Genomic DNA, 27967 nt, shown 5'->3' with positions numbered 1-27967 from the left:
GAGCGCTCCTGCCACAGGGTTTATCCATCCAATCATGGCTCTTTAATTACAAGCCATGGCAAGGCAGGATAATTCTTTCATTTGTCTCACAGTGGTCGATTTTTTTCTGTGTTAATGTTAGCTGTCTTTGACTTCTGATTTGCTGGTTCCCACCCTCTGCACTCTTACCGATCCTTTGATGCTGCTGCTACTGTTCTGGATTAATTGGGGGATAATGACATAAGAGTATTGCATAATATACAACTGAGTTCAACTGAATGCGTATATATTATTACTCTTGTAGCTGCCAGAGATACAAGAATAAAAAAAATATATGAATATTTAAATTTAATTCACATCAAACGCTTAAGTGAGTCTTTATATCCATACATTATGGCCTCCCCCAGCATAAAAATATCCATAATGTACAGGTCATACATCAATATAGCTTCAAATTCATTTGCAATAAATTTGCCATCACTGATCAAAGCAAGCGTCCGGGCTAAGCTCCTTTACATTTCTGTTTACGATAACATTACAGCCATTCCCTGCAGCCCTTCAATGCACTTTCATCTTTACAGATTGCAACCACAATCACAGCAAATTTTTAAGCCAAACAGCCATAGAATAAACAAATGTAAAAAATAATAAATGCTCCACGACATGAACTCAACCCCCCACCGCACTGCCCCCCCATTGGCTGCACTCGCCAGATCGTTATTATTATACTACAGTATTGTAGCGCCGATATGTGAGTGACATTCAGCTCAGCCAATCAGAATGCAGCACCCAGTTTACAAATGTGCATTCAGACGTTCTGCAGTTAGTTAGTTTTGTATATGAGACTCGCCATGTGGCCCCAGCATTGGACCCAACAGTTAGTTCGGGTGTTGGAGCTAGTACAGTATGTATATATATATATATATATATATACGTACATAAATCAGTTCTACAAAATAAATACATATATACAGTGGGGGAAATAAGTATTTGATCCCCTGCTGATTTTGTAAGTTTACCCCCTTACAAAGACTTGAACAGTCTATAATTTTTATGGAAGGTTTATTTTAACAGAGAGAGACAGAATATCAACAAAAAATCCAGAAAAAAAACATTAAATAAAAGTTATAAATTAATTTGTATTTAATTAAGGGAAATAAGTATTTGATCCCCTACCAACCAGCAAGAATTCTGACCCCCACAGACCGGTTATGTGCCCATGAGGCACACAAATTAGTCCTGTCCCACATATTGACAGTATAGTAGACAGGTGATTCTGTATTTATTGTTTGCATTGTTGATTAAGCCTAGATTACAATACTTTCCATACGAGAACATGTCACATCCCAAAATGCTACCTAAATGCTTAATTTTCCCCTTATTTCTTATCTTGTTTTTTGTGATATGCTGAAAATTCGAAAAAGAGGGAGCAGGTGCACAAGGGACCAGTGGAAATCCAGCCATTATAATAAACAGATGCAGATGGGCTGCTAGAGGGGCTTTTTTAGATTTATGTCACCTGAAATGGCCCACTAGCACCTTGGCATGGATGTGCCTTTCAAGGCTGGAGAAAAGATGAAATATTTTATGTCCTAAGATGTCAGAGATTTAAGGAATAGCAGCAGTAAGGAGGATATCATGGATATGAGTGTTGAAGCAGATGGTTGCAAATATCTTATTCCTTCATTTTGGACTTCACCAAGGGGATAAGTAGATAGATTGTGCTAGTGGTGGTGATGTTCTTTTTAAAGTCGACAATTCCTTTCTCCATGCTATCTCTCACATATTTAGTTTATCACTGACCCTCACATTATAATGCAACACTGTCAACACTGAGTTTTACTTATTTAGGGCATTGCAAATCAGTTTTAAATTTCAAATGTGTAATTAATAGGGTATGCTGCTCTCCCTTATGGTTGGGGATTGGTAGGGTACATCAACATGAAGTCTTACCATAAGGGTTTAATAAGATGAATATAAAGGCTTTTACTGGACCACTCGAGGACAACAGTTTAGTTCACACTTCCCCAGTGTTGCATTTGCAGTGTGCTTTGTGTCAGCATGGTTCCTTTTCTGAATAATTCTGACCAAATTGTTAGTCTCTTCTGCTAAATAAGCATGATGCTACCACCACTATACTTTACTGTGGAATGCTTTACCTGGCTGATGTTCCTTATTAGATTTAGCAGTTATCAAATTCAAGCCAAAAGTTTACTTCAATCTAGTCAGGCCAAAAATGTATAAGCATTTCTTTGAGTAGGTTTCCAAACAGCTTTTTCAGTATTTTTGGTAGGGACTATCTAGTAATTCTTTCATACACTGATCAGGCATAACATTAAAACCACCTCCTTGTTTCTACACTCACTGTCCATTTTATCAGCTCCACTTACCATATAGAAGCACTTTGTAGTTCTACAATTACTGACTGTAGTCCATCTGTTTCTCTACATATTTTTAAACCTGCTTTCAACCTGTTCTTCAATGGTCAGGACCCCCACAGGACCATCACAGAGCAGCAACTACTCCCCAATCAGCCAGCAGAGGTCGTAATTGCATCAGTTATGATGAACCCTGGTTCGACTGATCCCACCCTGAACACCCTGTTCATGTGGCCACACAGCCCAGCCGGATGGCAGAGCTGAGAGTCAATACCTCTCTTTTCACTTGCACGTGGAGAGTACATATGCGGATCAGTCTTGTGCACGGAAAGCCACACCCTGATCAGCATTATTCCCCAACTCTGCGCAGGCGCCATCAATCAGCCAGCAGAGGTCGTAATTGCACCAGTTATGAGGAACCCTGGTCCAGCTCATCCCACCCTGAACAAAAGCCAATCATTGTTCATGTAGCTGCACCACCTGAGCGGCACCAATTCTATATTTTGTCTGTATAACTTGGTCCACTTGTCTTCCTTGACTTATTCTTGGCTTATTGCTAATATTTGGATGTGGAAATGTTTTATATGTTTCTTTAAATTAGGTTTGACTTGCAGTATGAATATGGTCTATGCTACCCTTACAATGATGAGAGTTTACAGTTTTTATAGCACATTTCTTTTTTTAAATTGTTATTTGACCATGCCAACAGAAATAATACTTGATACTATATTAAAATACTACAATATTTTAAAAACACGCAGTGTGAGACCATTAATCATAAAATTGGTTCAGGGACTAAAAATTGTTTTTATGTGAGACAGTGTTCCAGCCAGACATCTTGGAGAACTTCTTTCCTGATTCTGACAGTTCTATTTATAACAGTGAGGGAACTGTTAGCTCATGCTGCCTGCTTTCATTCTAGTACCACTTCCTTGATGCCCTCACAAGCCATTACGGAATGGCTATGTTACGAGTAGCTCAGCGGCAGAGGAAGAATCACACTAGCAGCTTTTCGAGAGGGTTTTGTGTAAGCCGTGGTTAAGTGTGAACTCATCACAGCAGCTCTGGAAAAGCCTTCATGTAAGCTCACACACACATACACACACGGCCAGCCCACCAAGCCTAGTGCAACACTTTCAACAGAAATAATTGAACTCAGCAATAAGGTAGCAAGCTAGTGGGCAGGGGGCCAGTGGCGAGTGTCTAAATCCTATGAACCACAAGGCTGATGAGTTTTTCTAAAGCGTCCCAAATGTACCCTCTTTATCTGGGTTCCAGAAGCAAGGTTCTTAAGAACCTGCATAGTCAGGCAAAGACGATGGCTCTGAAGAGTGCTGAGGTGATTCTGGTTCATTATCCCAATTCATACTACACACATACACTGATCAGCCATAACATTAAAACCACCTCCTTGTTTCTACACTTACTGTCCATTTTATCAGCTCCACTTACCATATAGAAGCACTTTGTAGTTCTACAATTACTGACTGTAGTCCATCTGTTTCTCTACTTACTTTTTTAGCCTGCTTTCACCCTGTTCTTTAGTGGTCAGGACCCCCACAGGACCACTACAGAGCAGGTATTATTTGGGTGGTGGATCATTCTTAGTCCAGCAGTGACACTGACATGATGGTGGTGTGTTAGTGTGTGTTGTGCTGGTATGAGTGGATATGACACAGCAGCGCTGCTGGAGTTTTTAAATACCGTGTCCACTCACTGTCCACTCTATTAGACACTCCTACCTAGTTGGTCCACCTTGTAGATGTAAAGTCAGAGACGATTGCTCATCTATTGCTAATGTTTGAGTTGGTCATCTTCTAGACCTTCATCAGTGGGCACAGGACGCCGCCCATGAGGCGCTGTTGGCTGGATATCTTTGGTTGGTGGACTCAAGCAGGGACAGCGCTGTTGTGTCTTATCCACTCATACCAGCACAACACACACTAACACACCACCACCATGTCAGTGTCACTGCAGTGCTGAGAATGATCCACCACCCAAATAATACCTGCTCTGTAGTGGTCCTGGGAGAGTCCTGATCATTGAAGAACAACATAAAAGGGGGGTAACAAAGCATGCAGAGAAACAGATGGACTACAGTCAGTAATTATAGAACTACAAAGTGGCTGATCGGTGTACTCAATCACAAGTCTATCAATTAGGGCTGGGCGATATGGATAAAAAAAATATCTCTATATTTTTTCTCTGAACGGCGATATACTGCACAATATATATCTCGATATTTCTTATCCCATAAGGTAATAACAAAAAGACACTTCTGAGACAAAGCTACATGTTCCAAATTTTTTACAGGCACTTTTATTAAAATTCATGCTGTGGAAGCTTCACACAAGAACTATTTTTACTTAAAGAAAAAGAAAAAAAGAGCTATTCTAAGAAAAAGAAAGTTTCTAAGGTATCTCCTGTCGTGTAATGTAAACGTTTTTTTCAAAAATACACTTAAACGTTTTCTTAACAGTTGAGGGAATTTTTGGCTAGATTGTTGGGAATGGTTGGGTGAATTGTTGAGGGAAAATTTGGGTGGATTGTTGAGGGAATGGTTGAGTGAATTGTTGAGGGAACATTTGGGTGGATTGTTGAGGGAATGGTTGAGTGAATTGTTGAGGGAACATTTGGGTGGATTGTTGAGGGAACGGTTGGGTGGATTGTTGAGGTAATGGTTGGGTGGATTTGTTGAGGGAATGGTTGGGTGGATTGTTGAGGGAATGTTTAGGTGGATTGTTAAGGGAATGGTTGGGTGAATTGTTAAGGGAATGGTTGGGTGAATTGTTAAGGGAATGGTTGGGTGAATTGTTAAGGGAATGGTTGGGTGAATTGTTGAGGGAACATTTGGGTGGATTGTTAAGGGAATGGTTGGGTGAATTGTTGAAAACGCAAACGTTTTCTCAACGATCCACGCAACGATTACCTCAACAATTCACTCAACCATTCCCAACAATATACCCAAATGTTCCCTCAACGTTCCTCCCTCACGTTCCTTCAACGTCCCCCCCCCATTGTTCCCTAAATGTTCCTCCCGAACGTTCTTCCAACGTTCCCGACGAACGTTCCCTTAACGTTCCTTCACGAACGTTCCCCCAACGTTTCCACACGAACACTCCCCCATTGTTTCCACACGAACGTTCACCCAACGTTCCTTCACGAACGTTCCACCAACGTTCCTTCACGAACGTTCCACCAACGTTCCCCCCCGAACGTTCCCCCACAAACGTTCCCTCAACGTTCCTTCACGAACGTTCCCCCACTGTTTCCACACGAACGTTCCCCCAACGTTTCCACACGAACGTTCCCCCAACGTTCCCCCACGAACATTCCCCCAACGTTTCCCCACGAACGTTCCCTCAACGTTCCTTCACGAACGTTCCACCAACGTTCCTTCACGAACGTTCCACCAACGTTCCCCCCCGAACGTTCCCCCACAAACGTTCCCTCAACGTTCCTTCACGAACGTTCCCCCACTGTTTCCACACGAACATTACCCCAACGTTTCCACACGAACATTCCCCCAAACGTTTTCTTAAAAATCCACCCAAACGTTTTCTCAACAGTTGAGGAAATTTTTGGCTAGATTGTTGGGAATAGTTGAGTGAATTGTTGAGGGAACATTTGGGTGGATTGTTAAGGGAATGGTTGGGTGAATTGTTGAGGGAACATTTGGGTGGATTGTTAAGGGAATGGTTGGGTGAATTGTTGAGGGAACATTTGGGTGAATTGTTGAGGGAACATTTGGGTGGATTGTTGAGGGAATATTTGGGTGGATTGTTGATGGAATGGTTGGGTGGATTGTTAAGGGAATGGTTGGGTGAATTGTTGAAAACGCAAACGTTTTCTCAACGATCCACCCAACGATTACTTCAACAATTCACTCAACCATTCCCAACAATATACCCAAATGTTCCCTCAACGTTCCCCCCTCACGTTCCTCCACAAACGTTCCCCCCCGAACGTTTCCACACGAACGTTCCCCCAACGTTCCCCCACGAACATTCCCCCAACGTTTTCCCCACGAACGTTCCCTCAACGTTCCTTCACGAACGTTCCCCCAACGTTCCCCCACGAACGTTCCCCCACGAACGTTCCCCCAACGTTCCCTCACGAACGTTCCCTCAACGTTCCTTCACGAACATTCCCTCAACGTTTCCACACGAACGTTCCCCCAAACGTTTTCTTAAAGATCCACCCAAACGTTTTCTCAACAGTTGAGGAAATTTTTGGCTAGATTGTTGGGAATAGTTGAGTGAATTGTTGAGGGAACATTTGGGTGGATTGTTGGGAATAGTTGAGTGAATTGTTGAGGGAACATTTGGGTGGATTGTTAAGGGAACGTTTGGGTGGATTGTTAAGGAAACGTTTGGGTGGATTGTTAAGGGAATGGTTGGGTGAATTGTTGAGGGAACATTTGGGTGGATTGTTAAGGGAACGTTTGGGTGGAATGTTAAAGGAAAGGTTGGGTGAATTGTTGAGGGAACATTTGGGTGGATTGTTAAGGGAACGTTTGGGTGGATTGTTAAGGGAACGTTTGGGTGGATTGTTAAGGGAATGGTTGTGTGAATTGTTGAGGGAACATTTGGGTGGATTGTTAAGGGAATGGTTGGGTGAATTGTTGAGGGAACATTTGGGTGAATTGTTGAGGGAATGTTTGGGTGAATTGTTGAGGGAATGGTTGGGTGAATTGTTGAGGGAATGGTTGGGTGAATTGTTGAGGGAACATTTGGGTGAATTGTTGAGGGAATGTTTGGGTGAATTGTTGAGGGAACGTTTGGGTGAATTGTTGAGGGAATGTTTGGGTGAATTGTTGAGGGAACGTTTGGGTGAATTGTTGAGGGAACGTTTGGGTGAATTGTTGAGGGAACGTTTGGGTGAATTGTTGAGGGAATGGTTGGGTGAATTGTTGAGGGAACATTTGGGTGAATTGTTGAGGGAATGTTTGGGTGAATTGTTGAGGGAACGTTTGGGTGAATTGTTGAGGGAACGTTTGGGTGAATTGTTGAGGGAACGTTTGGGTGAATTGTTGAGGGAACGTTTGGGTGAAATGTTGAGGGAACATTTGGGTGGATTGTTAAGGGAATGGTTGGGTGAATTGTTGAGGGAACATTTGGGTGAATTGTTGAGGGAACATTTGGGTGGATTGTTAAGGGAATGGTTGGGTGGATTGTTGAAAACGCAAACGTTTTCTCAACGATCCACCCAACGATTACTTCAACAATTCACTCAACCATTCCCAACAATATACCCAAATGTTCCCTCAACGTCCCCCCTCACGTTCCTTCACGAACGTTTCCCCAACGTTTCCACACAAACGTTCCCCCAACTTTCCCCCACGAACGTTCCCCCAATGTTCCCCCGAACGTTCCTTCACAAACGTTCCCCCAACGTTCCCTCAACGTTCCTTCACGAATGTTCCCCCAACGTTCCTTCACGAATGTTCCCCCAACGTTCCCCCACAAAAGTTCCCTCAACGTTCCTTCGCGAACGTTCCCCCAACGTTTCCACACGAACGTTCCCCCACGAACATTCCCTCAACGTTCCCCCACGAACATTCCCTTAACATTCCCTCTCAACGTTTCCTCAACGCTACCCCCCCCCAACGTTCCCTCAACTTTCAGAGGCATGCTGGTACATACCGGATAGCAATTACAAATACATTGTCTGGCCCTTTAAGAATGTTAAGTGCACTATAGGGCGCAGGGAGCGAGTGTGTAGGGAAGGTGTCGGAATTTATCGTTTCCGTCTGTGCTCGTGTTATTCTGTTGTTTTGCACTGAACTTGTGTGACATTAAATATAGCGTTCTCGTTAAACCCCCCTCACATGTTTGGACTTTACATTATTATGTACTGTATATGTCGCTACAACATTTACATTAATATTTTCTTTTACTGTATAGAACTCAGTTCTGTAATATAGGCAGAACTAATCATTAATGTTACTGTGTAACTATTACAACTATTAATTGCTGTTTTCTCCTTGTTTACTGCAGAGTTAGTTCATGCAATTTTATAAATTTTTTGTTGTTTATGGGGCAAGAACAAGAAATACAATATCAGAAGATAAATAAATAAATGAGTCTCGGACGTCGGGCGATCATCCAGTATAAACTAACACGACCACATACAACATCCAGTACAGAAATCACTCCCCATAATGTTTTTTTACAGATATAGCAAATATCTATACATGCACATCACATATACAAACACAAGAGTCAGAACAACAGGAGATGCACCGTTATGTTATTATTACTGATTATTACACTTGTGCTTGATTTACACTGTTTATATATGAAGTAAATACATGCATGTCAGCGCGTGCATGTGCTTGTATGTATTTCCGTTTTCCAATATTGGTTTTTGAAACGAATAACGACTCGTTTTCTTGTTTTTCAATTTTGGGATTTGAAGTGAAAAACGAATGACCAAAGGTACACGAAGCTGGAACCTTTTGTCTGGACTTGTTTTCGGCGTTTTCTACAGAATACATTATTCTGCTGTTCATCTGACACTTTGAATTTGATTCATCTCCAAATAACTGAGCCATTATTATTCTTTTTACAAAGCAGCTCCTCCACCGTCTCCATGCTATCATGGGAGTTTTACTTACAGAAATGTGTTCTGAGGGCAGAAAGAATTGGCGGTGGGGAGGGAGGGGCGAGTTGTGTTCAGTGAGGGAGAGAGGCGGGGCAGGTGAACATGCGCAGAGACTAACTGGGAGAAGAGAAAGACGAACTGTCGGATCTAATTGGAACGCAACATCTATATCGATATAGACGATATTGTCTTATCTTGTATGAAAATATATCGATATTTTATAAAATCTCGATATATCGCCCAGCCCTACTATCAATGCTTTCTGTACATTTTACAATTTCCCCCGAAAAATCCCCCTCTCACTGCACGCTAGATGGTATGCCATGGGAACCCGGAAATACCCCTCGCACACCTTTCTCCATTTTTTTTCCGGAGCATGGATGCCAACCTACAAAAAAACATCACATTTATAGCAGGTCCTAGACAAGACACGAGTACCTGAGACAGGAAGTGAATTTTCTCTCACGTGTCACATTCTAGTAATTACAGTACAGGTAGAAGAGTACATACTCAAACTTGAGGAAGTTCTGCTAAAGTATGATGACAACTAGTTAAAACTCTGCACCGGCATAGTGCCAGTCTCTATATAATGGAAGTACAAAAAAAACCTCTGCTGTGGTTAGGTGTGGAGACCTATTTTCTGAGACCGTGTGCTCATAATGTTTTCTCCCAGGGTTCACGCTGACAGGTTTGGACACCCTGCTTTATTAAGAGGATCTGATTTTGGCAAGATCCAGATCCACCTGCCTCTAGCCGACGCATTTCCTTAGTTCACATTTCTTGCATAATTACCCTCAGTTCAATATTTAGAATGCACACTACATTGCCAAAAGAATTTGGACACTTGGCACCAGAACAATAGGCATTGATATAAATCTGGAATACGTCCACTCATTTAGAAAGTCTTCTAATGTCTTTAATTGTGAGGCATGTGTAAAGGGTTTGGCTTATATACGGTCACAAGCATGGTACTGACTATGGTAAGGAATTAACATTGGGCCTGGCTCACAGTCTGTTTCACTTCATTCAAGGTTAAAATCAAAGCAAATTTTGCAAACCATTTCGTCAATGATCCACCATGTGTGTGGAAGCATTTGCATGAAAAGGTCTCCATTTACTAGAACAAATGGACCAAAAAAAAAGCACTTTGGACCAACTCTTATACATTATATATATACAAATACATATTTCTGGCTCCCCAATGTTAAAATATGACTCATAACATCTGAAAATGTTCAATCTAGCAGTCTAATGTGCCAGCACCCACCATGGAGGTCTGAGTTGAGTCTCACAATGAGGATTTCTTATTGCTATACTACTGGAGATGCCACCAGTAGTATAGGATTAACTACTAAAGGGTTAAGGGTGACTCTCTAATGCAGTACAGCAATCTGTGAAAATCCATGACTGGTTGGTGTAACAAAAAGGCCAGCAACTCAACACAAGCCATGTTGTACAGTTCTATCATTTGTACATGTACAGTATCATTTCTAATACCACCTCATTCCGATTGGTTGGCAGTAGGTCTATTACCAACAAAATATACTGGGTGCAAGGCAGGAATAAACTCTAAACAGGTCTCCAGTAGCCGCTGTACCGTCATGTTTTGGGAGATAGGACAAAACCACCCAAAAACAACCTACATGGTTATGTAGAAAACATCCTAACCACTGGTCTTCTGGATTTGTATAACATATTGCTTTCATGTAAAAAAAAAAACTGAAGTGAACATAAAATGTTCTTTATTTACAAGGACTGTGTGTCTCAAAAAGCATAAACCAGATTTCATGCATGTTGTAAAGTGGGCAATTATTATTTTTATGCCACTACAAGAATGCCAAGTTAGTTGAGGGGAGGTAGTATAAGGCAATATTTCTTAATTTTAAACCATTCTACTGCTTCTTTGGAAAGAATACTGAAGTGAGCTGACTGAAGTGAGCTCTAATGTTTAGTCACTGAAATGGTTTTATATCCCTCTTCAGACATGTGCTTCTTTAGGAATAAATTTCCTCACTTGTTTTGAATGCTTTTTTAATATGAAAAATAAACAAATAAATAAATTAATAATAATAATACTAATAATAACAATACTACTAATACTACTACTACTACTAATAATAATAATTATTATTATTATTACGATAAAATCCCTGACTAGTTTTGAATGCTTGTTTAATTGTTTTTAATATGAAAAGTAAGTAAATACATAAACAAATAAAAAATACTACTACTACTTATAATAATAATAATAATAATAATTAATAGGATAAAATCACTGACTTGTTTTAAATGCTTGTTTGATTGTTTTTAAATAATAGTAATAATAATAATAATAATAATAATAACAATAATAACAACAACAACAACAACAGCAACAAAACAATAATAACAATAATAATAATAATAATAATAGGATTTAATGCCTGATTTGTTTTGAATGCTTGTTTGATTGTTTTTATTTGAAAATAATAATAATAATAATAATAATAATAAAAAAAATGTAAATATGCAATCAGATAAAATTGTTAATAATTGTTTAGAGAATTAAAGAATTTTATAAGGTACTTAGGGCAACTAACAAGTCAATACTTTTTGAATGATGTCACTGTGAGCTTAAAAGTGTTGCCATCAAACTTATCCCATGTTATTTGTTGACCGCTCTATATACTTTTACGGGGTGGCAGTATGGAGCTACTCAGTCTGGCATTTGTGCTCAGAGTTCAACATGAGTGCTCTCCAGGGACCGGTCTATGATCCCAGATGTTACACATGTCTCCATCAGAGAGCAGTAATGAAGCACAAACTTCTCATCTAACTAGGAAATTGAATTTCCTCAAGCTTGAAAAAACCTGCAGCGCAACCATTCACATCCTGTATTGGCCTGGCGAGAGCTCTTCCTCTGGCACAGTGGGTACTTGTTCAACTTGTCAGTTTTGAAGTTCAGTGAAATAGGTTTTGAGTTTGAGATTCAATGAGTTTGGCTTTACGGCTGGTGCTTGTAAAGACGGCCCGATAATGAGATGGCACTCATGTTACGCCATATGGACAAAAGTATGTGGACAGTGTAACATTAGCATATTGCAAAATAATTTGCATTAATATTGTTAGGCTATACTGTCTGTAGAAAAAAGACAATAAAAGAGCATTTATAAGATCAGGTGCTAATATGATCTAAATTAACATTTCTATACATCTTAAATATGTTAAAATGGGTTGGGGTCAGGGCTCTGTGTGGTCCATGGAGTTCCTCCTCACCAAACTCATCTAATTATGTAATAATGGACCTTGCTTTGTACACTGATGATTTTAATACACTGTATCTATGGATGTGGCTAAAATAGCTAAATGATCTACATGTATTGTTGACATAAGGACACTAAAACGTATGCCACTGTGACTGGGCTTCTTTTTTGTTTTGTTTTATTAATTCCATTAAGTGTGCTATTGGTCAGGTCCCAGTACTCCTCCTTCTCAAACTGTCTTCCCTTTGGCTTGGCACGGTACACCGGAATAGTGCAATTTTTATTGTGTTGGACCTGCTCCTCCTCTGCTTACATAAGCAAAAACATTGATTCCTTGAACAAAACAGCCTGGGAGGATCAAGTGCCATCAAAGGAACTGTATACTGTAGTATCTTCCTCTCAGGTACCAGTATAAATGGAGTGTCATTAAATAAAGGCACCACTTGTGAATTTATGGTAAAATGTAAGCATTAATAATAATTATTTTGAATAATTCATTTTTCCAATTCACTTTATTGGCATCAGTCCTAGGACAAAATATTTAAAACTAAGATAAACTTGATCACCATGTCATCAAACATATAGAAAAAAGTAATCATTAAACATACAGTTGATTTCTTGAACTTGTGAATTCATTAATAGCTTGTAATTAATTAAAATCCTTTGTGTGAAGAGAAATCCAGACATTTTTATTGCTAATAAAAGAAAATAATCAGATAAATACATACAGGAATGTATAAAGGTGCAACAAATTCATTTAAATAGAAGAAAAGATGGGGATTTGATTGGCTCACAGAATTAACTTGCACTGAAAACACACACTAATGCAGTGTAGGCAAATTTACAAAATAAATATTCTATTTAATATAAATAAAATATATTTGAACCACCATGCCAACATTTAGAAAGCTTCAGTGCTGTGAAAAAGTCTTAACCCCCTCCTTATACCTTATATTATTTAATTTATTTTTTTATTTATTATTTAATTTATATTTAATTTAATTTTATTGTGTTTATTTGTATGATTTATTTTTTATTTATGTTTATTTATATATTTTTGTTTTTTATATTTATTTAATTGTATTGATTTCATTTGTATTTTTGTATTTATTATAATTTTTTTATTATTTATTTATTTGTATTTATTTATTTATTTTTGAAGAAAAATGCTGTTCAGCCCTACCTGGCCCTATGTAAAAATTTTAATTTAAGTAATTGCCCTCTTTGCTACCAAATCAACTAAATTCAATGTACAACTGGGTTCAGTTTCACCAGCCACCCCAAAACATGATTACTGTCACTTGAATAGAATCTGCCTGGCAATGTAAAGAAGGCTAGAAGGTCTCAAAAAGCACAAGATGCCACGGTCTGAAAAGATTAAAATACAGACCAATGGCAAAACCATTAAAATCGTTTCAAAAGCATTGAAATCTACCACTCAGGAAAGGTTCTGGGACTCCAGCAAACTACAGTGAGAGCAATTATCCACAAATAGAAGAAAAAAATTTGAACAATGGTAAATCTTTCCAAGAGTGGCTGTCCTACAAAAATGTCACCAACAATTGTCAAGTCATATCCAGACTGATTTACTGGGTGAAACACAGTAAACACTCCGGACAGGTCGCCAGTCCATCACAGGGCAGATACCCACACCAGAGCACATGAAGAAACATGCAAACTCCACATAGAACGAAGCTTGGTCATCTGGCTGGGACATGGAACCCAGGCTCTTCTTGCTGGCCTCAGTATCAGTAGTATTGCTTCTAAAATTTGCAACTTCAGAATCTTAGTAGAAGATGTACACTATATAGCCAAATGTTTATGGACACTTGACCATTAGCTTGTTGGACATCCCATTTAAAAAACAAATGGTTTTAAAATAGAGTGACTCTTTTCATAGAGTGTGATCTTTTTATCTATAACAACAACCACTCTTCAGAGCAGGCTTCTCACAACACTTTAAAATACTGTATGTCTGTGGGAATTTGTGCCCATTCAATCAAAAGATGACGGTATTTGTATGGCTGGGCACTGATGTTGGTCAAGAAAGCCTCAATTGGTGTTCCAGGTCATTCTATAGCTGTTTAGTGGGGCTGAGGTTGGAGCTCTGTGTACATTTCTTTATACTAAGCTTTTCTTTATGTCTTTTTAGACCTTGCTTTGTGCACAGTAATGCTGAAACAGGAAAGAGCCTTCCCTAAACTGTAGCTGCAAAGTTGGAAGCATAAAATTTGTCTTAATATAATTGATTTATTACACCTGTTGGCAATTGTTGTGCCTGAAACCCATGAATTAAACAAATGGAAGGAGTGTCCCAATCCTGTTGTCCATATGGCGTCCAGAATCTACCATTGGTATCTGGGTACTTGCTTGAGGCAAAAGCACAAACAAGAGAAAAGGAATGTTGAGATTTATTTGTTTCTATGAATTTTTGTATCCTGGGGATCAATAGATGAGCAGGAGTCTGGCAGGCCAAACTTACTTACTGTTGCACACAGAATGATTGCTTCAGCATGCAGTCCGGAAGCTTTATATCGCACAAATTGACTTGATTTGCATCCAAATTGCCGAGCAACCAGCTTATTCGATTCAACGCTTGCTTAATTTTTATGATGTGGACACGGCCAACAATCGAACTTAGCACTCATCAGCATCCCGCAAAGGTCAGGGACAGAGAGTAAAAGGAAAAAAAAATGTACCAGATTTACCTCCCTTCGACAAATAGAATTAATGGTGAGAGGGATGAATGGCAACGGGGGTGTAGAAAAATGCTGCAGTGCGGATTTGAGTGGAAAAAGGTTGCCAATTTAAATTATGTTTATTGTAATAGTGAACCAGCTGTGGAAAAAATAAACATTTTTCCTGTAGGGAACGAACTGGCAGGCCACACCATCTGCTCAATTCCAACTATCAACAGTTTGTTTGAAAAGAAAAGGCAAAGAAATACAGGTAACTTTTTATAATTAAGTATACACTGATCAGACATATTATTAAAACCACCTCCTTGTTTCTACACTCAATGTCCATTTTATCAGCTCCACTTATCATATAGAAGCACTTTGTAGTTCTACAATTACTGACTGTAGTCCATCTATTTCTCTACATACTTTTCTAGCCTGCTGTCACCCTGTTCTTTAATGGCCAGGACCACCACAGAGCAGGTGTTATTTAGGTGGTGGATGATTCTCAGCACTGCAGTGACACTGACATGGTGGTGGTTTGTTAGTGTGTTGTGCTGGTATGAGTGGATCAGACACAGCACCGCTGCTGAAGTTTTTAAAACTGTGTCCACTCACTGTCCACTCTATTAGACACTCCTACCTAGTTGGTCCACCTTGTAGATGTAAAGTCAGAGACGATCGCTCATCTATTGCTGCTCTTTAAGTTGGTCATCTTCTAGACCTTCATTATTTTCAATCCAGCAGTGACAGTGAGGTGTTTAAAAACTCCATCAGCACTGCTGTGTCTTATCAACTCATACCAGCACAACACACACTAACACACCACCACCATGTCAGTGTCACTGCAGTGCTGAGAATTATCCACCACCCAAATAATACCTACTATGTAGTGGTCCTTGAAAAACAACATGAAATGGGGCTAACAAAGCATGCAGAGAAACAGATGGAATACAGTCAGTAATTGTAGAACTACAAAGTGCTTCTATATGGTAAGTAAAGCTGATAAAATTGACAGTGAGTGTAGAAACAAGGAGGTGGTTTTAATGTTATGGCTGATCATCGTCATCATAGCTGAAGGGTTAGTAAGGTTAGTGATAATGCTGGTGTGCAGTGAGGGTCTAAAAAAAATCATAGTTTTGTGGTCACATTGATGCCAAGTAGTTATTGTTTGTTTAAGCTATTTATTTTAGTACCCGTGTGTGTATGTGTGTGTTTGAGTGGGTAGGCCAGCTTTAAAAATGAAGAGGTATTCATATTGTTTTGGCAATCTGGTGTCTACTGTGTCTAAAGTTCACGTTTCCTTGCCTTCTGAAGTGAATCGGCCACTTTATTGGTAACACCTCTTCATCTGCTCATGTATCCAACCAGCAATTCAGGTTGATGATAATACTGCCTTAAAGACAATGCAAGAGTTACTGACAGTGGATGACAGTGGGATGGTTAGAAAGGAAGGATTACATTTAGAGATTTGCAGAACATGCTAGCAATACCACACACGACAGTCCAGCTGTTGTGAATCTAGTGCACTGTAGCTGCATCATGCTTTAATCAAATGCACACGGGGTTCATTGAAGACAATTAATTCACTATAGGACTCACGTTTAGATGAGTTACCCGACAGCACAGATGCAGCTTGGGGCCCTGATATTTACTACCTTCCTGTATTCCTGCACCCTGGACATTTTTTTAGTAGCTGAACATTTGGGAAAATCACATACTAGGCTTTATGACTTCATGGCATTTCATTACCTTCTTGATATTTAAAGTGCTGGCAGGGAGCTAAGCTATTTTGGAGTACATCTACACACGGGGCATAATTTTCTTAATTCTTTCATTATTTGCACTTTTTATTTTATTGCCCACTGTGATTTAGTGTAAGTGTACTTTCTCTATGTCTTGCATGCTATATAAGACATTGGTTCTTTTTACTAATGTGTTCTAGCATTGTAGGTCTAAATAGGATTGTACATAAAAGTAATATTACTAGGCCAGTGTGGGCTGAACTGACACTGTGGGCATGAAATTCTTTTATATTTACTATAATACTTTTCACTTTTGATATATTTTATATTTACTATAAAACTTTTCAAAATTTTCAGCAACTTAACTTTTCATTGGTCTGCTTAACTACATTTGGTTGAGCTTACTTTGAGTCTGATACTAAATACTAGGGTAATATAATCTGTATTTAAATAATCTTGTTTGGGCCATATCTACTCCTTGGTTGACATGTTAAACTCAAAAATATTGGTAGACTGATCAGCCATAACATTAAAACCACCTTCTTGTTTCTATGCTCACTGTCCATTTTATCAGCTCCACTTACCATATAGAAGCACTTTGTAGTTCTATAATTACTGACTGTAGTCCATCTATTTCTCTACATACTTTTTTTAGCCTGCTTTCACCCTGTTCTTCAATGGTCAGGACCTCCACAGAGCAGGTATTATTTAGGTGTCAGCACTGCACTGATAATGACATGGTGGTGGTGTGTTAGTATGTTTTGTGCTGGTATGAGTGGATCAGACACAGCAGTGCTGCTGGAGCTTTCAAAAACCGTGTCCACTCACTGTCCACTCTATTAGACACTCCTACCTAGTTGGTCATCTTCTAGACCTCCATCAGTGGTCACAGGACGCTGCCCACGGGGCACTGTTGGCTGGATATTTTTGGTTGGTGGACTATTCTGAGTCCAGCAGTGACAGTGAGGTGTTTAAATACTCTAGCAGTGCTGCTGTGTCTTATCCACTCATACCAGCACAACACACACTAACACATCACCACCACCTAAATAATACCTACTCTGTGGTGGTCCTGGGAGAGTCCTGACCATTGAAGAACAGCATGAAAGGGGGATAACAAAGCATGCAGAGAAACAGATGAACTACAGTCAGTAATTGTAGAACTACAAAGTGCTTCTATATGGTAAGTGAAGCTGATAAAATGGACAGTGTGTGTAGAAACAAGGAGGTGGTTTTAATGTTATGGCTGATCAGTGTATACAGGGGACTTTGTCCAGCCTGGACAGGGAATGATTAATTACTGTCTTGCCACTAACCTTCTGTATATCATTCAGACAAAATGAACCCGTCTTTTATCCTTTATTTAAGTCCTGTAAGAAAATATAACATGCAGCCAGAGATATTTCAGATCATATCTGAGAGATCTAAAGATGTGTCTCAACATGAATCTGAATGCACTACACCTCTCTCTCTTGTTGTAAATTCTAGGAGGAAGGCTGACACAACCTTTTATTCCATTAGAGACTTCAATTAGAAGGCAGGACTTACGATGCCAAAACACTGTAACTTTGTTCTATAAAGAATACCTTACCATTGATCTGGGCTTTTTTATAACTTAAGATAAAGGATTGTGCTTTTTGATGGGCAAAAAAGGAGAGAGAAGAAAAGCTAGGGTCAAAATTCAGATCAAAGCCATGCTGGACTCCAGATGAAGGCAACAGTTAACCCCCTCCATGCTAATAACAGGCAGGGAGTGCAAGAGTGGCAAAGTTCTGCAGTCAAGCCTATTCCCTGAGCAAATACGGATAAATACAAACTGACATCGAATGACAAGCATGGTTACTTGACTGTAATGTAAATTTACACTTAAAAGAAGGGAATAATTTTGTTCTGAATCAGGAGCAGGAGCAGCCTGTGAGAGGTTTAAAATGATGAAAGAGAAGTGCTGAAATGTGGATAGCAACTTCAATAGGAAAATATTTAATACTGGTATAACACCATTTAAATGCTGCTCTAATTGAAGCCAACTGACAAGCCCCAGCATCCTAATTTATGTATTTATTTTTGAGTATATATTATTTATTGCATTTACTTTTTTATTTATTTTAAATTAATTAATAAACTTTTTAATTAATTTAATTAATTAATTAATTTGTTTATGTAGTTTTATATTTATACTGTATTTATACTGTAATATTTTTAGTTATTTTTTAGTTATTTCATTTATTTATTTTTAGTTATTTTTTATTTTTAGGATTGTTCATGACATTCTAGTGTTGGTTGGGCTTGAGATCAAGGCTCTTGAGATCAAGGCTCTTATTTTATTTATTTATTTTTTATTTTGCATTTATTTATACTTATTTATTTTTATTTCTTAAATTATTTAACTAACCAAATAATTAATAATTAATTTATCAATGTATATGTATTTCTCATATTTATTTATTACATATATATTTATATTCATTTTTATATTTATTTTATATTTACCTTTTATTATTTATTTAATTATTTTTTGCTTATTAGACGTCTCATTACAGAACCATGGGCATTCGGACCAGATTTTGAAGGAAATTGCTTCCTTCCATAATTAGGAGGGTTTATGACATTCAAATCTTGGTTGGGGTTGAGATCAAGGCTCTGTGTATTTTTTTGTTCTTATTTTTTTTTTTTCATATTTTATTTATTGCATTTATTTTGTTGCAATTAATTAAATTATCAAATAATAAATACAATTTATTTTAATAAATTTTGTTATTGAATTAATTTGTTTATCTAGTTATATATGTACATTTATTTATTATGTTTATTATATATATTCATTCATTTATTTATTCATTTACACATTCAAGTTTTGGTTGGGGTTGAGATCAAGGCTCTGTGGATTCTAGCCAACATTAACATACTAACCCCAACCCCAACCAGTGAAAGAACATCTAAGTGCACCATCAAACACCTTTGGGATGAACTAGAAGAGAGATTGCAAGCCAGGCCCTCTTTTCCAACAAATGCTCCTCTCAATGTATGGGCAAAAATTCCCATAGACACATAAAAAATATTGTAGAAAGCTTTACCAGAAAAGTGGAAGCTGTTACAACTGCCTATGAATTTAAACTAGGATGCCATAAAATCTCCTGTAGGTGTAATACATACGTGTCCCAATACTTTTGTCCATATTGTGTATGTGATACAATTGCCTAACTTCTAAAATGAAGATTTTCTTTTGTACAAATAAGGGCTACAGTGACATCTGTGGTGAGATTACACTGTCCAAGCCTGTCATTTGTTGGTACGTGTGATGGCAACGTGCTGTCGTTTCTTCCGGATAAGAGAAGCTGACAAACCACAGACTGTCAGTCCTTCTCTCAGTGCATGCAGGGAACTGAATATTGAAAGATAAAAAGCTATTTGTCATTTTTCCTCCTACACATCTCACTGGCTCTATCTGTAGACATATACACAATGCCATATGTATTTCTATCACACTGAGGTCTGGTTTTGTAACGAGTTACTGAGGGTTGTGTTTTTCTAGAGATGCAAAAAGTTCAATTATTGTGATGTTTACCACGTTTCTAAAAGCAGATTTATTAAATACAGTACCAGCATTGTGACCTACTAGAAGTAAAGTGGAACCTTGATTTAACAGACCTCCATTTAACGGATTTAACGGACAAAATCTGTAAAACCAAATGTCCGGTCCGATTGTTCAAAATTCCCCTGAAAATCCATAAATACCAGTAGTTAGACCAGAAGTTCAGTAATCATCCACTAGCCAGCACACATCTCTTTATTTACACAAGTGATTGGCTTTATTTAGTCGGGAGGCTCGCTTTGTTCTCGCCTTCTCAGTGTTTTATGCTTAATTTTTGCAAGTTCTAGTGCTTAGTTATGAACCAGCACTGCTCCAGTAGCCACCAGCAGTGCTTCAGACTCTGAATAGTAAATACTCTGAGTCCCCAATATACGATCACGGCAAAAAAAAAGTCTTCTCCACAACACAAGGTAAATAAAATTTATCCCCAATAGTAAAGTACACCAATTTTAATACTTATTTACAGGTTTTACTTTACATATTTACTAGGGCTGTCGAAGTTAACGCGATAATAACGCATTAACGCGATTTCAATTTAACGCGATTAAAAATAATAGTGCCGTTAACGCAAATTCTAGTTAATGTTGAGACTTGACTGGTAGAACTACAACGCTCGATTACATTATGTTAACAAACCGCAAATGAAAAACGGTGGCAAGTCCGACATTAAAACGTTTTAATGTCGGACTTGCCACCGTTTTTCATTTGCGGTTTGTTAACATAATGTAACGGAGCGTCGTAGTGATGCACTTATAAAGAAATAAATACACGCTATATTCACAAGTTGTCGGGAGCAGAACACTTTTATTAACTTATTCTGTTAAGGTACCAAATACCGGAAAGCCGAGTCAAGCACGTTAGTCCATGCACTATGGAAGCCCCAAAGGGTCAAAACACACTCACTTCGTGTAGAAACGGCCATCAAACCATTGTCACAATACAACCACAGAAAAGTCTGTTACAATAACTACGCCTTATCCCACCTAAAGCACCGCTGATCTACAATGTTTGCTGATGGAGAAATTCTAAACTACAATCTGACATTTACTGCCTAGTATGTGAGTGAATAAAACTCCCTTACAGTTTTCTCTTGTCCCAGCAGTTTTTAACATCAGTACATTTAGCATAAAATGTGTTCACCATTTTAATTGTAACATTTCACATAAAAATCCTTGTTTTCTATAACATTTACACAGATTTTTTTTAATGCGATTAATCGCGATTAACTATATGAAATTCTGAGATTAATCGCGATTAAAAATTTTAATCGTTTGACAGCCCTAATATTTACAAATCTATTTACATTGTTTATTTTAACTGTTTATGTGCATGTAATATGTGCATGTTTAGCACTTTTGTGGACCTTAGTGCTGTGTGTTCATATACTGTATATTCACACCCCCTGGAAAAAAAACCTTGCTGTTTACGGACCAGTGCTCCCCCCCTTTTAGTCTGGTAAAGCGAGGTATAACACTGTATATAAAGTGTTACAGTGTCTGTTGCATGTATACAGTAATATAAGGAAAAGGCAGGTAATAATGTGATGTGCAATTTGAACATTGGCTCTAGAACGCGAAGATCAATTACACAATAAAATCCATTTTTAAAATCAATTAACCTTTATATAATATTTTTTGGGTTATGTTGTCCTTTTAATGTAAAGATAAACCTTTTATGTGTGGCACGGTGACACAGGTGCTCTGGTTTCCTCCCACAAGTTCAAATATGTGCAGGTCATGCCAAATGGAGCTACTAAAACTGGCCTGTGTGTGTGTGTTTGCCCTGTGATAGACTGGCGACCTCTTCTGTTTCCTACCTTTCGTCCAATGAGTCTTAATAAGACTTATCACAACCCTGACCAGGAAAAAGCAATTGTTCAACAGACAATAAATGAATGAATGATAAACCCTATATGATCAGACATGTCCATGTCTATAGGTTTTGAAACAGCTGACCAACATTAAAACATAAGTGTGTACTTGGTTAATATTTAATTTTTATTAAAATATAGTTTATTTTTTGCATTAGATATTATTTTAAGGCATCTTATTTTAAGTGTTTGTTCTACATGTCAGCACACTATCAGACAAGATTTCCATTTATTTATGTATTTATTTATTTATTTTTGACATTGGTTGACATTAGTCTGCAATTTCATGTAGTAAAACACCCATGGAGACCAAGTCAAAACTTTATGTCCACTTTCAAGATACACGTATGTCAGAGAAATCTTGAATAAAAAGTTAAAATTCTGAGGTTTATGGTATATTTAAAAAAAAAACTATGGAAAAATGTAAACTATATATATAAAATATATATATTTCCTCATATTTTGATTAGATTTTCTCATTTTCAGAGATTTTTAGGGTCTGGATGAATAAAAGCTGGATGAGAAGCTATACTTGAGTAGCAAGGATCAAAACAATAGATTTAAAAATCAATACAGTGGTACCTTGAAACTCAATGCCAGTTGGTTCTGGGAGTGGCGTTGAGTTTAAAAGGTGTTGAGTTTTAGGGAATTTTTCCAATAAGGATGTATGGAGAAACCTGTTAATGCGTTCCATGGTCCTGTGGAACTGCATATATTTTAGGCTAATGTATAATTATGGGGTTGTTTTGACACTTATACACTGAAAATAACACAAATATAATATGAAAAACACTGTAATACAAGTTAAAAACAAACACTTTACTTCTTTGTTTTCTTATGCTTATTAATAAGTGGAGAGAACTTATGAGCAGTAATAATTGAGAGGTTTAGTGTTTCTATGTCGTTCTTTTAATACATTGTCACAGTAAGCTTTTTTTAATGATAAGCATTATAGACTCTCTGAAAAGCTGATTCTTACTATTTCTCAGCACCCCAAGCTATAACACAAGTTTAAAAGTGACACAGTGAGGAAAATCCAGCTAAACACAGATACATGTGGAGCTTTCAGAGTCAATTTGACGGTTATTCCACAAAAATGAAGATTCGTCTCACGTTCGCACTTTGATGACGTCGTACCGCACTGCTCAAGCCAAGCACTGAACAAAGCAGCAGTTGCACACATGTTGAGTTTAAGGGTACACATTTCTGATTAAGGGTGTTGAGTTTAAAAGATTTTGAGTTTAGGGGACGTTAAGTTACAAGGCACCACTGTATTACATAAAATACCTTTGCTATCATATAGGTTTATGTACCTATAGATACATCAAAGTACATCAAAGTTTCCTCTGAATGCTATGAAATCAATGTATTTTTTTCTCTGTTGTGAGAAACTAGACTAACCCAAATTTCCTCAGAACTTTTTGCATAAAAGGACTCAAGTTTGCACTCCTTCCTTCGGTGAGCATTGATTCCTAATACACAACCCCAGCCAGACAAAGAGATCAGATGGCTGATCACACATTCTTATTCTGGTTTCTCGCAGCACCGCTGCTTGATCTATTTTTACAGTGGAGAAGCTGCAATATTCTGAGATGATTCATTTTCCTGCTGCTCGATGTCCTTGCTGGCCAGTATGACAGGATGTGAAATGACTTTAGTCTACGCCAGTTTAAAAACATAATTATTTCTTATTCTCTAATTAGCATCATTATTTGCAAGCTGTTTACAGATTTGTTTACTTTAAGGAAAACATGCTGACATGCACAGCCTTAATGGCACTGTGGAGATTGGGCCTTGTTAGCTGACACTAGTTATTCAACTTGTAATATAAAATAATGAACAAAAAAATACCGTATTAAATAACTTTTTCATACTGCATTAAACACCAAAGGTTTCTGGATACTCAACAACACATTTATAGGCATATAGGGTAGAGTGTTTTCTTTTGCTGTTATTAATTTATTTTTAATTAATTAATTAATTCTGTCATTTATTTATGTATTTATTTATATATGTATATGTATTTTATCAGCTCCACTTACCATATAGGAGCACTTTAAAGTTCTACAATTACTGACTGTAGTCCATCTGTTTCTCTACATACTTTTTTAGCCTGCTTTTACCCTGTTCTTCTATGATCAGGACCCCCACATGACCACCACAAAGTAGGTATTATTTGGGTGGTGGATCATTCTTAGCACTGCAGTGACAATGACATGGTGGTGGTGTGTTAGTGTGTGTTGTGCTGGTATGAGTGGATCAGACACAGCAGCGCGGCTGGAGTTTTTAGATACCGTGTTTTTCAATTTATTTATACATTTTATCCCTTATTCTCCCTATTTACTGTAGCCAATTAGTCTTCCGCTGCTTGGGATCCCGATTGCATTCAAGGAGGGTATATTTGCCTGCTCCACACCCCCTATGGCCCCATAACCTCTTCTTTTCGCCCGTGCCTCGGTGGATTCACACGAGGCTCATCCACTTCTGCACAGGCGCCTCGGTCTGCTAACAAGGGTTCTTGCACAGCGTTTGAAGACCCCACCCACTTAGTCCGGTCCTATCCCACCCAGCAGAGTCTGTGGCCAATTTTTTCTGGTGCAGGCACTGCCAATTGTGCCCGCTAGATGGTGCCCAAAAAGAACTCTGCTCTATATCCATAATTGTTTGTGAGAAAAGTTGTGCCACACTGAATGCTGGGATTGCCTGCATCGCTGAGGAAGCATTGGATGCTCCCTTGTTATTCAGTCAGAATTTTACTCAAAATAAGGCACCTCAGTAGGCAGCATTTTAAGGTATCTAAGAATTTAGACAGTCTGCTTGTCTGAAGTGTGTAGGATGACATAAAATGCATATAGAGTGCTCACTAGGTTTTCAGACGAACCCGGATATTAAGAATTTAGATTGGTGATTGCCAAGTTCCTTGGAACGCAATGAGCATTTCTAAATCCCTCACACAGAATAATCTAATCCCTACCCCATTTCTATGCAACTTGGAGAGGATATCTCCCTTTTGATGTAGCTCCCTGAAACAAGGCTATTCTCCACCACTGAGATTCGACAAAGAGATGCTCGCTGTAAATGGGAGATTGGAAACGGGAAATTGTTTGACGTCACGTGTGGCTCTTTCATGCAGTGAACGAAAAGGACCTTATCAAAAACGTCTTTCAAGGGTACATGATCCAGACATGGAGAACTTGAGCGAGGTGTGATCGGCTCTTTATCCTCTGTGAAAAGACAAACAATGAGGAGTGCTGGGAAAGTGTGAATCCGTGCCTGTCCTTCAGCTGAGTGGTTATGTCCAAATAGAGAAAAGAGCATTCAGCTTAAGAGACCCGTCACTCAATGTCTGTTAACTTTCTTATCAACCAGGGACAGACCAGAGGGACACCGATCAGCCAAGAAAGTCACAGTCTGGGATATATTAAATATAAATATAATATAAAGTAACAGTGCACCAAACCCTTTGGGTATGGGGTTGTGTATTCTCAGGCCAGTCATATTGCCCATGTTAACTCCTGTCCATGGTTAAAAGCACCTACACTGGGTATGCAGTCATCAGCTGTAGTTGTGCATCAGGCAGTTGTAGCCAGGGCAAGCCGTAGCCTAGTGGTTAGAGTACTGGACTAGTAATCAGAAGGTTGCTGGTTCAAACCCCACCACTGCCAGGTGACTGTATACTGTATGTCGCTTTACATCCAAAGGAGTCATGTGGCATCCAGTACTAGGTATATTACAAGCAGGTCCTCCAATTTCTGTGTGTTGCTAGGTAGATTGTCCTTTAGTGCACCCTTGAAGCATCGACTGGTCTGATGAACCCTGTTCCCTCAATGATCATGTACCCAGTGGGTCAATGTTCATCAGCTACTCACTGAAGAGATCACACCAGGGTGCACTGTAGGACAATCCACACATGATGCCACATGACTCCTTTAGATGTCTTGTGGGGTCCATGCCTTAAAGCGTCACAGCTTTTTCAGCATTTAGCAGGCACTCTTGTCCAAAGCAACTCACAGCATACAGTCTAAGCAATTAGGGGTTGCTCAAGAGCCCAACAGTGGCAACCTGGCAGTGGTGGGGTTTGAACCAGCAAACTTCTGATTACTAGTCTAGTACCTTAACCGCTAGGCTACAACTGCCTGATGCACCACTGTGGTCATAATGTTTTGGCTGATCACGGAGATACACATAGAAAAGGAAAGTCAGGAATGTTATTATATATGTTATATAAATTAAATAGCCAAAAGTATGTAGACACTTCTCCTAATTATAAAGTAAACGTGTTTCAGCCACACTAATAGGTGCAGAAAATCTATAAAATGTGGCAAAAGTTTGGGAAAGCTTTTGCTATTCCAGTGTCCCTGTGCACAAAGAGAGGTTTCCAAGTTTGACGTGAAGCCACATGTGGAATATCAAGGTTTCATCTTCGTCTTTTTTGGGGGGTAAAATTGCAATAGATTGTAAATGGCACCTGATTTAATTATAAAATACAAACATTTGTAAATTGGTACTGGTTGCTTGGATTCACCCTTAGCCACATGTGTCAAACTCAAGGCCCGTGGGCCAAATCCGGTTCGCCACGTCATTTTATGTGGCCCGCGAGAACTCAAAAGACGCATGGTTATCTTAAAATACACTGTAAAATCGTACATAAACTGCATCTCAAACAATGCATGCCGATTTTGTGACTCGCAAAGTGACCGCATCCTGCCACTAGATGGCAGTGTTTCCACATCACACAAGTTTGTGCTTTAAGAAGGAAAACCGGTACGTCTGTTGCGTTATGAGGCCATGTCTGTGGTAAAGGAGTACAATATAAATGTAGATATACATTATAAATATACAGTATAAATTTGGCATTTTGACACCAAACACAGAAATCAGCCTCCAAGAAAAACAACAAATTGTCCAAGAATTAAAAGGCCGACACATCAGGCAATCACAGCAGGATACGTTACAATTGGCCCTTCGAGGGCCACCACAATGCAGATGTGGCCCTCGGTGAAAATGAGTTTGACACCCCTGCCCTAACCAATGCCTATCATCATCGTACAATGAAATGCTTTTATCGTATATCCCAGCTTGTTTGGAAGCTGGGGTCAGAGCACAAGGTCAGCCATTGTACGGCGCCCCTGGAGCACACAGGGTTAACGGCCCTGCTCAAGGGCCCAACATTGACCTGAAACTAGGTGCAATGCAGTCGTACACCCCTCAAGGCCTCGGTTACCTCACCTCACTCATACCAATTATGCCTGTATGTTGACGCCAGACTGGCTGACAGCACTGTAGAGGATTCAAACTTGGATTCCAGTGGTAGTGTGCTAGTACAAATTACTAGTGCATCACCTGTGCACCTTCAATGGCAATGATGTTTAAGGTAAAATCGAAGTTAACCAGAAAAATATTGCAGAATGATCTGAAAGCAGCAGGAACAACAGTACACAAAGAACAATTAGCAATAAACATTGCTTCTCTGATATAGGAAAATAGAACTCCCTGGTGATCATTTATTTTTATACACCGATCAGCCATAACATTAAAACCACCTCCTTGTTTCTATTGTTCCATCTGTTGCTCTGCATGCTTTGTTAGCCCCCTTTAATTCTGTTCCTCAATGGTCAGGACCCCCACAGAGCAGGTATTATTTAGGTGGTGGATCATTCGCAGCACTGCAGTGATAATGACATGGTGGTGTGTTAGTGTGTGTTGTGCTGGTATGAGTGGATCAGACACAGCAGCGCTGCTGGAGTTTTTAAATACCGTGTCCACTCACTGTCCACTCTATTAGACACTCCTACCTAGTTGGTCCACCCTGTAGATGTAAAGTCAGAGACGATCGCTCATCTATTGCTGCTGTTTGAGTTGGTCATCTTTGAAATC

At 38.7% G+C, this 27967-nt stretch overlaps 1 protein-coding gene across 3 annotated transcripts in view; it reads left to right on the top strand.

Moving 5' to 3' along the window:
• sgcd (sarcoglycan, delta (dystrophin-associated glycoprotein)) overlaps positions 1–27967 on the top strand; it is a 324184-nt gene that overhangs the window by 207620 nt on the left and 88597 nt on the right. The window lies entirely within an intron of this gene.

The sequence above is a fragment of the Trichomycterus rosablanca genome, chromosome 16 (assembly GCF_030014385.1).
Source record: "Trichomycterus rosablanca isolate fTriRos1 chromosome 16, fTriRos1.hap1, whole genome shotgun sequence".
Classification (NCBI taxonomy): domain Eukaryota; kingdom Metazoa; phylum Chordata; class Actinopteri; order Siluriformes; family Trichomycteridae; genus Trichomycterus; species Trichomycterus rosablanca.
Note: the sequence above shows the minus strand (reverse complement) of the source record. Positions and strands in the feature narration are given on the sequence as shown.